This window comes from Sorex fumeus, unplaced genomic scaffold, assembly GCF_029834395.1.
Source record: "Sorex fumeus unplaced genomic scaffold, SorFum_2.1 ptg000026l, whole genome shotgun sequence".
In the NCBI taxonomy this organism is placed as follows: Eukaryota; Metazoa; Chordata; class Mammalia; order Eulipotyphla; family Soricidae; genus Sorex; species Sorex fumeus.
In genome coordinates, this window is record NW_026606083.1 from 5,190,407 (window position 1) to 5,203,969 (window position 13,563).

At 43.9% G+C, this 13,563-nt stretch overlaps 1 protein-coding gene across 1 annotated transcript in view; it reads left to right on the plus strand.

Annotated features, from left to right (window-relative positions):
- The window catches only part of RSF1 (remodeling and spacing factor 1), a 149,537-nt gene that overhangs the window by 16,450 nt on the left and 119,524 nt on the right, over positions 1–13,563 (plus strand). The window lies entirely within an intron of this gene.

The following is a 13,563-nucleotide window of genomic DNA, read 5'->3' on the forward strand; positions in this document are numbered from 1 at the left end:
TTACTTTTATTTACTTTAAATTCTAAATTACTTCACATTGGAAAACAAGGAGCATCTTAGCACCTAATGTCTGGCATACTTTTTGCTTTTGTTCTAAGTCATACCAAGTTTTTCCTCATATATCCAGCCTCATTTTTAAAATTTTTTAATTTATTTTCTTATGTAGGAGTACTGCTATTTAATCAGCCACTGATTACTGATTGAATTGGTTATGAACTCCACCTTACTTTTCATTTTTTTCATTTTTTATTATTTTATTTATTGAATCACCGTGAGAGCAGTTACAAAGCTTTCGGGTTTAAGTCTCGGTCATACAATGAAACACGCGTACCTTCCACCAGTGCCCATTCTCCACCACTCAAAACCCCAGTATCCCCCCATCCAACACCCTCCCCCTACCTGTGGGGCAGATGATTTCCACATTATTTTCTCTCTGCTTTGATTACACTCAACATTTTGACACCAGACTCACCATTATCATTTGGGACATTACCCCAACACTCAGATCTACTGAAAAGGCAACAGTAGACAACTTGTTTTCTATTGCTGGTTATGAATAACATATGATGTCATGCAGCTGCTGTAGTGACCACACGGTTTTGAAATTCCAAATTTTAACAATTAAATCTGGAGGGATTTCTGCCAAAACCGCTGGGTTTTGAGATTTGTTCCTGAGTCTCTGGGATCGTGGCCGTTAAGCAGCTTGATCAGGAGCCAGAGGGGCCGTTCATGGGTGGCGACTCGGGGTCTTGTTGGGATGGGGAGGAAAGGGCTGGTTGCACCCCCATCCCATGAGGCCCTGCGTGTCTCGTCACTGAGGGCCCAAATCTGACTGTCCAGTGACCTCTGGAAGATCGTGGCTACCGAGCTGCCTAGGGGGAGCAGGCGGAGGGACAGCACCCTTTCCCCCCTGGGGAGGCCCAGGGACAGTAACCTACTGCGGGGTCCAGACGCATTTCTGCCAAAAGCCATTGGGTTCCGAAATTTGTCTCTTTGTCTCTGGGATCATGACCGTTAAGCAGCTTGATCAAGAGCCAGAGAGGCCGTTCATGAGCGGCGACTTGGGGTCTTGTTGGGGCGGGGAAGAAATGACCGGCTCCACCCCCATCCCGTGAGACTCCCCATGTCTCATCACTTAGGGCCCGAACATGACTGTCCAATGTCTGGAAGATGGCGGCCACCAAGCTGCTAAGGGGGAGCAGGCGATGGACAACACCCTTTTCTCCCTGTGGTGGTTTGGCACTGTTAAACTATTGAGGGGACCAGACGCATCTCTGCCAAAAGCTGTTGGGTTTCAAGATTTGTTTCTGAGTCTCTGGGATCATGGCCATTAAGCAGTTGGATCAGAAACCAGAGAGGCTTTGCCTCCAATTATATAGCTGAGCTGGAGGTGGTTTGTGGGTGTGTCTCCTACGTATCTAACTTTTGGCTATTTACTTTCTTGGTAAACTTTACTCCAAGTTTTTGGGGTCTGACCAAAGGCACAGCAGCAATTTTGGAGTATTTGGAAGTCTGAAGGTGCCATTAGACTGCTGATACACTTGCCTCACAGGTATAGATTGACCTGCTGGCGGCACCATACCCCCTAAATTTTTTTTTTAATCACCATCAGTTCTCTATTTCAGTTGAGCTGCTAGCAGAGCCCTGAAGGTATGTTTGGTTTTCTTTATGCTTTTTTCTTCTCTTCCTGTCTGAGTTGAATATTCCCCCATTACTGGCTCACTGTACTCCTTCCTGTCATTAGTTCATCATTGCACATCTAGCGCCCTGTGAAATTTTCCCTTTTCTTCTTGCTCAAGTGAAATTAGCCACTTCTGCCCTCACCAGCTTGTGTACATGTGGTTGGGTTTTTTCCCTAGACCTCCCATACATTGCTCAGTGGCTTGGGGACCAGCTCTGCTGATAGTCCCTTGGGCTGTGGGCCTAGACAGACATTTCAGAGTTTCTGCTGGCAGTTTGACACTGCTGAGGCTACCAGGCCCCTGATAGACTTAGGGGCCATGTAGTGCCAAGGGTTGAACTTGAACCTTGTGCCTGGTTGCTATAGTCTAGCCCTCTAATTTTTATATCACATAACTTAGTTTGCATGTAAAGTCTTGACTTTATATTGACTTCAACATGTGATAACATGTTTCCCATTGATAGTTGGCAGTATTTGGCATTTTAGTTATTGCTAACACTTAAAATAATAATTTTTTGAGTACCATTTCATTAGATGTAATACTTTATATAGAATGAATGCATGTACTAGAAACAAAAGTAATTTTAGATAGACTACTGTCAGAGTGGGAAAATGTGGCCCCAGTGACTGTTTTTGTAAAAGTTTTGTTAGTGTCCAAAAAATTTTAAAAAAGGACTAAAAGGGGGACTGGAGAGATGCAGTGCTTGCTTTGCATGTACCTGATCCGGAGTTAATCCGTGGTACCCCATATGGTCCCTCGAATTCTGCCAGGAGTGATCTCTGAGTGTAGAGCCAGGAATGAGCTCTGAGCACTACTGGGTGTGGTTTCCCCTTCAGCTCCCCAAATTGTACTGATAGATAGCCAGGTTAATTTGTTTGCATATTGTCTGTAGTTGCTTTCGTAATATAGCAGCAGAGTGTGTGACAGAGGACACAGTGCCAGCAACATCTAAACACCCTTTTCAGAAAAACTTTTGCAGATCCCTATTGAAGCCTGTAAAGAAAGAGATCTATTAAATGATTCTATGTGGGGGCCAGGGAGATTGTACCGTGGGTAGGGCACTTGACAGGTTTGATTCTTGACACACCATATGGTCTTTGGAGGCTGCTGGGAGTGATTCCTGAATGCAGAGCAGGAGTAACCCCTGAACTCTGCTGACTGTGATCTCCCTTCCCCCCACAAAAAGCCCAAAACAAATAATAATATCTAGTTGAAAACATAAATAGAATGAGAACAATACAAATCAATGTCTCCTGCAAATGAAAAAAAAAATAGCACACCAGTTAGCTTAATATTTATTGAATTTTTTTACATAACTCTGACTACTGTTCTTTTTTCTTGGATTTGGTATGTCAAAAGATTTTCTATTGATAGGGTGCTGACATTACATTAAACTTCCTTTCATTCAAGGATGATATTGGATTCCCTTGTCTAATTGTCATAGTGCTCGCTGGTTGGGTCCTAGTGATCCAGTGATTGTTAGGAAGTTCTGATTAGCATTGTAATATTGATGTTAAACTGGCTTGAAGTCTCATACATGTGGACTTAAGATCTGATTTGCAGATAAAGTCTTCAGGCCTTTGTGAGGATAAAATTGGTGATCTTACTATGTTTAGATGGGAAAGGGGTACTTGTTGAAGGTTAAACTAAAACCTAAGGGCATTGAACAAAGATCTTGGGAATTTCAGTGATGTGGAGGTGAGGTTACTTTGTCTATTAGAACCACTTGTGCAAGCAAGTGTGATAAAGGGAATAAAAATGAGCTTGCAGGATGGGAAGAGGGAGAGAACCTTGGATTGTTGGTGGAGGATTCTGACACTAGAGTTGGAACAGTGAATGTCTGAAAACTTGTCATCAGCAGATTTATAAATCTTGGTGAATTGAGTGAATAAAGGTGGGCAGTGGAGGTGTCCAGTAGACTGTGGCGAAGGTACTGGTACTGTGGTGAAGGTATCAGTACTTTGGAGAAGGTATTAGTACTTTGGTGATGGGCATAGTTCTGTGGGTATGGTAATATTTGAAACGGTGTTTAACTATCCCTAAAACCAGCAATACAAAATTGCTTCAATACAAAGTCACTGTCACTGTCCTCCTGTTGTTCATCCATTTTGCTCAAGTGGGCCCAGTAATGTCTCCATTGTGACACTGGTTACTGTGTTTGGCATATCGAATACATCACAAATATCTTGCCAGGCTTTGCCGTGCAGGCAAAATACTCTTGGTAGCTTGCTGGGCTCTCCGAGAGTAAATTTTAAAAACTTTCCCTAATGGGTCGGGCTATTGGGCTGGAGCAATAGCACAGCGGGTAGGGCGTTTGCCTTGCACGTGGCCAACATGGCCGACCCGAGTTCGATTCCTCCGCCCCTCTCGGAGAGCCCGGCAAGCTACTGAGAGTATTCGATATGCCAGACACAGTAACAACAAAGTCTCCAATGGAGACGTTACTGGGCCCGCTCGAGCAAATCGATGATCAACGGGAGGGCCTTTACCTTTACCCTAATGGGTCAGAGATGTTGCTCAACTGTAAAGCACTTACTTTGTCTTTGTGATGTGTTAGGTTCGGTTCATGGCATGGCAATTAAAAAATTTAATTTTTTTTTTTTAACTTACATTACTGGAGATGTACCTACTGAAGGATGATACTGTATGCTTGGAGCATCAGCCATTGGTTTTACTGGAAAGTGTCGAAAGCATTTAGGAAAACAATTTTGAGTGAGTTATAATAAATTATAATTTGCTTTAGGAGTGTAGGGAATACAGTATGATTCTAACACATTAATTTTTTAATCTAGGGGATGGAGAGATGAACAGTGGATAAAGCACTTGTCTTGCACAGCTACCTGGGTTTGTTAGCTGGCACTCCATATGGTCCCCTGAACCCGCCAGGAATTATCTCTGAGTGCAGAGCCAGGAGAAAGCCCTGAGCACCATGGGTGTGACTTAAAATCCAAAAATAAATAACATTTTAATCTAATCACATATCTCTGCCATCTCTTTCTCTCTACATGCGTGCTCTCTCTCTCTCTCTCTCTCTCTCTCTCTCTCTCTCTCTCTCTCTCTCACACACACACACACACACACACACACACACACGGAGAGAGCAAGAGAGAGTTTGAAGGAGCCGTGCCAGTGCTGACTTGGATCTCATCAGCTGACTCAAACATACATTTTTCTTGATTTTTAGTTATTTTATTTTGTTATGATGAATTATAAGGTTACAAAGATATGATTGAGTTCCTTTTTTTTTTTTTTTTTGGATCACACCTGGCGATGCTCAGGGATTACTCCTGGCTCATCCACTCAGGAATTTCTCCTGGCGGTGCTCGGGAGAGCATATGGGATACTAGGAATCGAACCTGGTAAGGCAAATGCCCTACGCGCTGTGCCATTGCTCCAGCCCATGATTGAATTTCAGAGGTATATTCTTCTAACACCAATTCCATCACCAGTGCCCACTACTCTCCACCAATGTGCCCAGCTTCCGCTCCCACCCTCCAGCCTCCTTCTGTGGCAAGCACTTTCCCTCTCCCCCATTGCCTTAGTGCTCCTTTCCCTAATTTATCCCACATATCCCTGCCCCAGTGCCAAGCTTCCTCCCGAAGACCAGTTCTCCTGCTCTTTGTCTCTGTTGCCATTGGACATTTACTATTCCCCTACCTGGTTTCTTTCTATCCCACTTATAAAACACATCATTTTTAGTCTGTTCCTCTCCCTCTGGCTGATTTCACTCAACATGATATTCCTCAGATCCATCCATATCACAGCAAATTGCATCACTTTATTTTATTAAGACTCAATTGTATTGCATTGTGTACATGTACCGTAATTTCTTTGTCCAGTCCTCTGTTCATGGCATTTCAGTTGTTTCCATATTTTGGCTACTGTATATAGTGCTGCAATAAATATGCTGCAGATATCTTTTCTGCATTGTGCTTTTGGGCTTTTGGGGTGTATTCCCAGGAGTGGAATTGCTGGGTCATATGGAAGCTCAATTCCTGCATTTTTGAAGAATTGTCTATATTATCTTCCAAAAAGGTTGGGCCAGTTGACATTGCCACCAGCATGAAAGAGGGTTCTCTTCTCCCCCATATGCTTGCCAACACTGTTGGTGTTCTTTTTGATGAGTGCCAGTCTCTATGGTATGAGGTGCTGTCTCATTGTGGTTTTGATTTGCATTTTCCCAGCAATTAGTGATATAGAGCATTTTTTCATGATTTTTGACCATTTGTATTTCTTCTTTGAAGATGTTCTTTTTTTTAAATTTTTTTAAATTTTTTTGGTTCACACCCAGCAATGCTTAGGGGTTACTCCGGTCTCTGCACTCAGGAATACTCCTGGCAGTGTTAGGGGGACCATATGGGATGCTGGGGATTGAATCTGGGTCAGCCGGGTGCAAAGCAAAACACCCTACCCACTGTGCTGTCACTCTTGCTCCTGAAGACATTCTTGTTTGTCTTTTTTCCCCATTTTTTTTATAGGGTTGGATTTTTTTTTCTTGTAGAATTCTACCAGTGCTTTATGTATCTTGTATATTAACCCTTTGTCAGATGAGTGTTGTACAAATAATTTCTCCCAGTCTGTGGGCTGTCTTTGTATTCTGGTCATCACTTCCTTTGAGGTGCAGAAATTTCTTAGTGTAATGGAGTCCCATTTGTTTATCTTTGCTTCTGCTTGCTTGGTCAGTGGTGCTTCGTCCTTAAAGATGCGTCTAGCTTCAATGTCATGGAGAGTTCTGCCTATGGTCCGAGTTCCCCCCTTTGTGACCAACAGTTTTCCCATCTCTCTCTATTGAAAAGACTTTTTTTGCTCCACCTCATTTTTTTGCTTCTTTATCACAGATTAAACCAAGGGTTTGTCTCTGGGTTTTCTGTTCTATTCCATTGATCTGAGGGTCTGTCCTTATTCCAGTACTTCTCCATGAATTACTAACACTTTATAGTACCATTTGAAATTGGGAAAGATGATAACCTCTTATCTTATTTTTCCTCAGGATTACTTTAGTTTTTTAGTAAGGATTATTTTTCCATATAAATTTCAGGAGTATTTGATCTATTTCTTAACTGTCATGAGTATCTGTACAGGGACTGCATTGAATCTGTTCATGCTTTGGTGAGTATTGCTGTTTTGACAATGTTAATCCTCTAAATCCATGAGCACAGGCTATGTTTTCATTTCCTGTGTCCTCTCTTATTTCTTTTTTTTTTTTTTGCTTTTTGGGTCACACCCGGCTATGCACAGGGGTTACTCCTGGCTTGTGCACTCGGAAATTACTCTTGGCGGTGCTCAGGGGACCATATGGGATGCTGAGAATCAAACCCAGGTTGGCTGCATGCAAGGCAAACGCCCTACCCACTGTGCTACTGCTCCAGCCTCCCTCTTTTATTTCTTGGTGTAGGGTTGTGTAGTTTTCTTTGTATAGGTCTTTCACATCCTCCCCTCCCCACCTCCCTCCAACTCCCCCCCTTCTTTCTTTTGTTTTCTGCATTACTCTTTGCAGTACAGGTACTAAGTGGTCATCTTGTTTGTTCAGGAAGTTTAGGATTTTTATCAGGAAGGTAAGACTTTTTTTTTAACTGGGTGGCAGCTTTGGGTGTGAATATGACTATCGAGGCTTCTGAAAGTACAGGAGGTGGCCCATCCTCCAGTCACAAAACCCGCATTCCTGAATTTTCAGCAGATTATATCTTGGTGAGGTCCTTCCTAAGACAGTGGGGTCAGGCCAGGGGTATGGTGGTGAATTTGGATTATGGAAACAAGTGACTGTTGGGGGCTCTGCTTGGGCAGACACTAGGCTTATCTGTCCCCATCCCATCTACTCTGGCCTTACATGGACCTGCGATTAACTGTGGCTTTTGATCTCTTTTGAGACTTATTTATGGGTCTCTGAAGTAAGGCCGGTAGTAGAGCTTACAGGGTAGCTCTGGAGTTTGTTTGTGCCAGTGCTTCCAGGAGTATTGGGAAGTGGGGGGAGGTAGCCCACTCCAATTCTGGGAAAGCCTGGAGATTTCAGTGACAAAACCCACATATCTGAATTTTCAACAGGTTAATATCTCAGTGACATTCATCCTGAGATGGTGGAGTCCAGCAGGGGGCATGGCGGTGATTTTGGATTGTGAGAGCAAGTTAGTACCAGGGACTCTGCTTGGGTCGGCACCAGGCTGACCCTCCTCCATCTGCCCCACTACTCCCTCCCCCCCCTCCCAATTTACCCTGGTCTTTTCAGCCTTGTGTGGGTCTGAGACTAACAGCGGCTTCTGATCTCTATCAAGATTTGTTTATGGATTTTTTGAAGCAAGGCCAATAAATGAGCGAGAGGTGGTTTGTGGCTCCCACATATCTAACTTTCATCTGTTTGATTTCTCAGGAAACTTGGTATCAAGTTGTTGGTGTCTGGCCAGAGGCACTGCTGCAATTTTGGGTTGCGCTGCAGGTACAGGTTGACCTGTTAGTGGCACCACACCCTTTATTTTGTTTTTTAAATTTTATTTCTCCCTTACACTTTATATAAACACTATGGTTTAAAACGTTGTTCATAATGATTCATTATTTTCAATATACCAACATCAATTCCACCACCATTATACCTTCCCACCACCATTATTTCCCAATTTTCCCAACCACCTCTTAAGCCTGCCCCTCTGGCACGCCCTCAATAATTTATTTTATAGTACTTGATATAATTTGCTAAAAGAGTTATCAAAAACATGTTTTCTCAGAAGAAAGCTAGTGAAGATTGTTGTATCTTAGAGTGGAGCTATTAAAGCCTTTGTATAAGAAATTACTAAAATGTTGTTACAGGTTAAGCCTTCTGTGTTGATGTTTTGTTAATTGAGATTGGATCCTTCTTTATTACATACCATCCCATCTGGTGTGCTACTCCTGATTTTGCCAGTGTTGTAGAGTTTGAAGTGTTGCTCCAGGAAGTCCAAAATTTTTAACAGGGTGATACAGCAGGAGTCAAATCTTTAACTGGATGGCAGATTTGGGCTGTGTGCATGACTGCCAGGGCCTCTGAAAGTACAGGGAGATGGTGGGTGATGCTCGGGGGATCATATGGGATGCCAGGAATCGAACCCGGGTCAGCCGCATGCAAGGCAGACACCCTACCCACTGTACTATTGCTCCTGCCCCATACCTGAGTTTATCAGATTAATTTCTGGGTGAGGCTTATCTCAAGCAGTGGGGTCTGGCGGGGAGCATGGCTGGTGGTGTTTGTGCAGTGTGGATGTTTTCAGCTGCCAGTACTCTGTTTGAGCGGATGCTGGGTTCACCTCTTCCGCTCTCCCCCCCTCCCCTGGGGGGGGACCCCGGAATGACTCAGCCTGACGCAGGGTCTGGCGGAATCTCTGCAACTTGTTAATCTCTTTGGAGATTTATTTATCATCTCTGGATCACGGTCAGTGAATGAGCTTACATGGCGCCAGAGGTGCCTGTACTATGGTTTTTGGTCCTAATACCGAGCAGTCAATGGAAAACTTAGGCTTCTAATTCAGATTGGATTTCAGATTAGCATCAGCTAAGCTGTAAAGCATATGCCTTATATGTGTGATGCCTTGGTTTGATTCATGGCACTTGAAAAGAAAGTTCCAATTTTATTAGTATGAACAAATCCAAGAAAAATGTTTCTTCGTATGTGTTTGGACCACATCCAGTATTGTACATGGCTAGCCCCAGCTCCATATACAGGCTCACACTTCTGGTTGTACTTGGCAGGGAATTATGTGATGCCAGGGATCCACCCTGCCTATCCCCCTCTGCAGAACCTGTGCTTGACCCATCTTTTTGACCTGACAAAGCAGATGATACTGGAATGAGATTCTGAAATATGCTCGAAGTACAGAAGTACAATTTTATAGGTATTCAGATATAATTAAGATACAATGAAATGACTAAACATGAACTGTTTACCTGTACATGATTATTTTGCTTTTGGGGACATCCAGCAGTGCTCGGGGCTCAGGGGACCATATGAGGTGCCAGGTCAACTTTGTGCACTGTTCTCTCTCTTTGACTGGGCTCTTCTCTTTTTGAAGTAGTCCTGGTGACGGTTTAGCCTTCAGGGTGTGGCCTGCTAGCCTAGTGCTTAGGCAGGGAAGTGAGGTGCTCCAGCCTGGGTCACCAGGACAAACCCACTGCTAAAGAGCTCATGTGCTCCCCCTTGAGCTACTTTCCTGGTCCCTCCGAATCTCTTTGAATCAAAACTTCATCTCCTATAATATTATAATATCTGTTGCTCTATATTATCAGAATTCTTGTATTATACTGCTGTGAGATCAGTTTATCTTCAAAGATGTGCACTTTTTCCTTCTAGTGAAATGGATTTTAGTCTATATTATAATCCTGTGATTAATTAATTCTCACTGTACATTAGAATTTGCAGGGAGTCTTGGGGTTGGAGTGATACTACAGTGGGCTGGGCATTTGCCTTAGTATAGTGACTGACCCAGGTTTGATTCCCAGCACCCCATATGGTCAGGAGTAAGCCCTTAGCACTGCCCAGTGCCTCCCTGCCCTCCCTAAAAATATTAGGTGATCTTTGGGAAGAGTACTGAACCCTGGTTTCACCACACTATAGTAAAATCAGAATCTTGGGCTTAAGTTCTGGCATCAGCTATAATGTGTAGCCAGGAATGTCAGTCATCACCTTCTTATTTGGGGTTGAGGAGGTAGTTTATCCGTACCTGGTAGTGTTCAGGGACTATTCATGGCTCTGCTAAGGAGTTACGTCTAGCAGTGCTAGAAGTTTTAAAAACACAAACAAACCCTGAGTACTTTTGTTTTTAAAAGTAAAATCGGAGTACATTAAATAAGGACTATATTTCATATTGAATTCATGAAGCTAGGTAGATATAATTCAAATGGCTGGAGCCCTGGATTCAGTCTTCTGCACCTCTGAGTTGCTTCAGAGCAACCTTAGTGCTGGGAGATCATATAGTAGCTAGGGTGCATGTATATTAGATTCCCAAAGCATAACTAAATGTGACTCTGGAGACCTCCAGTACCTTATGGGTAACCTGGTATTCCCGGTACCCTGGGGATGCAAATAGCACTTCATTATCATACCCTTACATTAAATTGCAGGGCCACTCTAGCAGAAACCAGAGGAGGCCCCTGGCCTTCCTGAGGACTGCTTGGGTGTGCTCTCCCCACAAAAAGAAAGCTGATTGGTTGCCTTCCCAGGTCCTGTTCCTAGTGTTGGACTTAGCATACAATAGTAGAGGCTCAAAATGTTCAAATATTACTTGAGTCAAGGAGTGTCACATTTTCAGATTAGTAATAGTGGATGTTTTTCTTCTGGTGCACAGCTGGCAATGCTTAGGGGTTCTCCTGACCATACTCATGGATTGCACACTGCTGGCACTTAGACTGGTCCTCCCGCTTGGAGGAGTGCATCCTTATTCTCTAAGGGGCTGTTCTCTTAGCCCTTTGTCTCAACATTCTTTTTTTTTGTTTTTTGTTTGGAGACTATGGCTGGTGGTGCCAAGGTGATCATGTAGGTGTCTCTCTCCCCCATCCAGTGATGGCTGTTTTAAATGTGACCTTAGTTTTTTTCATTTTAGTTATTGGCTTGCTAGAGACTTGACAGGGTATAAACTTCCTTTTCCTTATAAACTGTATGCTCTAAGTTTAAGCCTCCCTCCTCTCCTCCCTTTCATCTTCCCAGGTCCTCTCAATCTTGTTTCATAGAAGCTGAGATGGAAAATCCTGTGTACTCTAAATTCCTTTGTTACATCATACAGATTATTTTCTGTTTTAATACCATGCCAAAGCACATGTGTCATTCTCTGTTATCTCAGATTACTTTTTATAGGAGTGTTGAGAGTATAGTTTTAAGTAGTTTTTATTTTTCATCTTCCATACATAAACCGTATGTTTGTTTTGCCCACTGTTGAGGCGATGCTCATCTGGGTGTTGTCTGCACAGCTCATTCTGCTTCCCAGTGCTTACATCGGGGTTCTCAATGATGGCTGCAGTGCTCATGCCTGTGCTCAGGGAACGGCTTGCTGGGTGACTGTTCACAGAGCCTGCCTGCGGGAGGCTAGAGCCACATGCAGAAGTGCCAGGGTGGTGCTTGACACATGCGGAACCCTGCCAGGAGACCAGAGTGGACTCTGCTTGTAGCTGCGGACTGCAGACTGATTCTAAAAAGTTTTTCAGTTTTTGGAAGAATGACAATGGGCAGCTTGAGGGGAGAGAAATCAGCTAGAAGTGGTGTTATATTAATTATTTTTTTTACTTTGGTATTTGGGGAAGGGGGCGGGAAGAAACCCAGCAATGCTCAGGAGTCACTCCTGGCTCTGCTCTCAGAATTTAGTCTTGGCAGTGCTAAGGGAACAGTGTGGAATTCTGGGATTGGAATCCTGGGATTGAATCCGGGTTGCCTGCATGCAAGGCCAGTGCCGCCCCCCCCCCCCCCCCCCCCCGTACTCTATAGCTCTGTCTCCTGAGGCAGACAGCATACATACACACACACACACACACACACACACACACACACTCTTATATACATTGTGTGTGGTGTGGTGTGTGTGTGTGTGTGTGTGTATTTTCCCCCTGCCCCCCAGATTTGTGACTACCCCAAGCTCAGGGTCATGCAGAGCTCCTGCAGACTGTGCTTTTGCTCAGCCCATTCAACTGTCTCTACTGCCCTGTACTATCTCTGAGACAGTAAATGGGACAGTGGTGACTGTGGGGAATGAGAAAAAAGGCTCGATCTGAGAGAGTTTTTGCTGACAAAATTGATAAGGATGTAGAAGTGAATTGATCTGTTTGATCCCTGGGTTTCTGGACCAGAGACAGGATAGCTAACAGTTCCTAGCTCTCATGTATTCCCCCCTGCTATGTGTTTGCTGCACAGTGATCTCTTCCCACAGTCTTTTCTGCAGTGCTCTCCCGTTTGAACTTGAGGCAGTGCTGGGGATTGTGTCTGACACCTTTACTCCGCCATTGAACACATTCAGAAACTGGCAGTCTCAGTTATGGAGGAAAGAAAGAGAAGAGCCGAGATTTTTAGGGGCGAGATGAGATTTCCGAGCTAGAAGTGTTCAGAATTCTGATGACTTATGAATGTAACTTTTTGAAGAATTAGCTTTCTTGTAGCTTACTGAGGTGCTGCCCAGAGATGCAGGCAGGTGCAGGGCTGGACTCCTTACATCAACTGCCGATCTGGACAGTACTTTCTGTACGTGAGCAGCATGTCCGTGCACAAAGTGTATGGCGTGTTTGTCAGCATGCAGATTGTTACAACATGCCACCTGCACGGCAGAGCCTGGCAAACTACCCATGGCGTATTCGATATGCCAAAAACAGTAACAAAAATGGGCCTTATTCCCCTGACCCTGGAAAAGCCCCCAGTATGGCAGCATTGAGAAGGACGGGCAAGGAGAGGCTGATAGAATCTCAGGGACGAACTAGGTTGCCAGCTGAAGGACTAAAATGACTGTCTGCACTTTTAATGCACATACGCTGGCATCAGAAGCATCCATTGAGAACTTGATGGTGTAAGCGCAGAAGATCAAATACAATGTCATTGGATTGACCGAGATAAGAACGCATCGATTACATCATGCCATTTTTGGCACTGGAAAAGAACTGTTCCTCGGAACAAGCAGCAGTAGAGGCGTTGGTGGTGTCAGTGTCCTCCTCGTCAACATGAGCTTGGCCATGAGCATTGATTCATTTGAACGCCTAACAACCCGAATCAGACACTTATATATGAATAGATGTGGCTCATTGCCAGCAGTTTCTATCTTTGTCATCGACACACCAACATCCAACTATGACAAAGAAGAAATTGAGAAGCTCTACACGGAGCTGGAGAAGTTCTGTAAAGAAGACCACATCTTCTACAAGGTCATTGTCGGCGATTTTAATGCTAAGA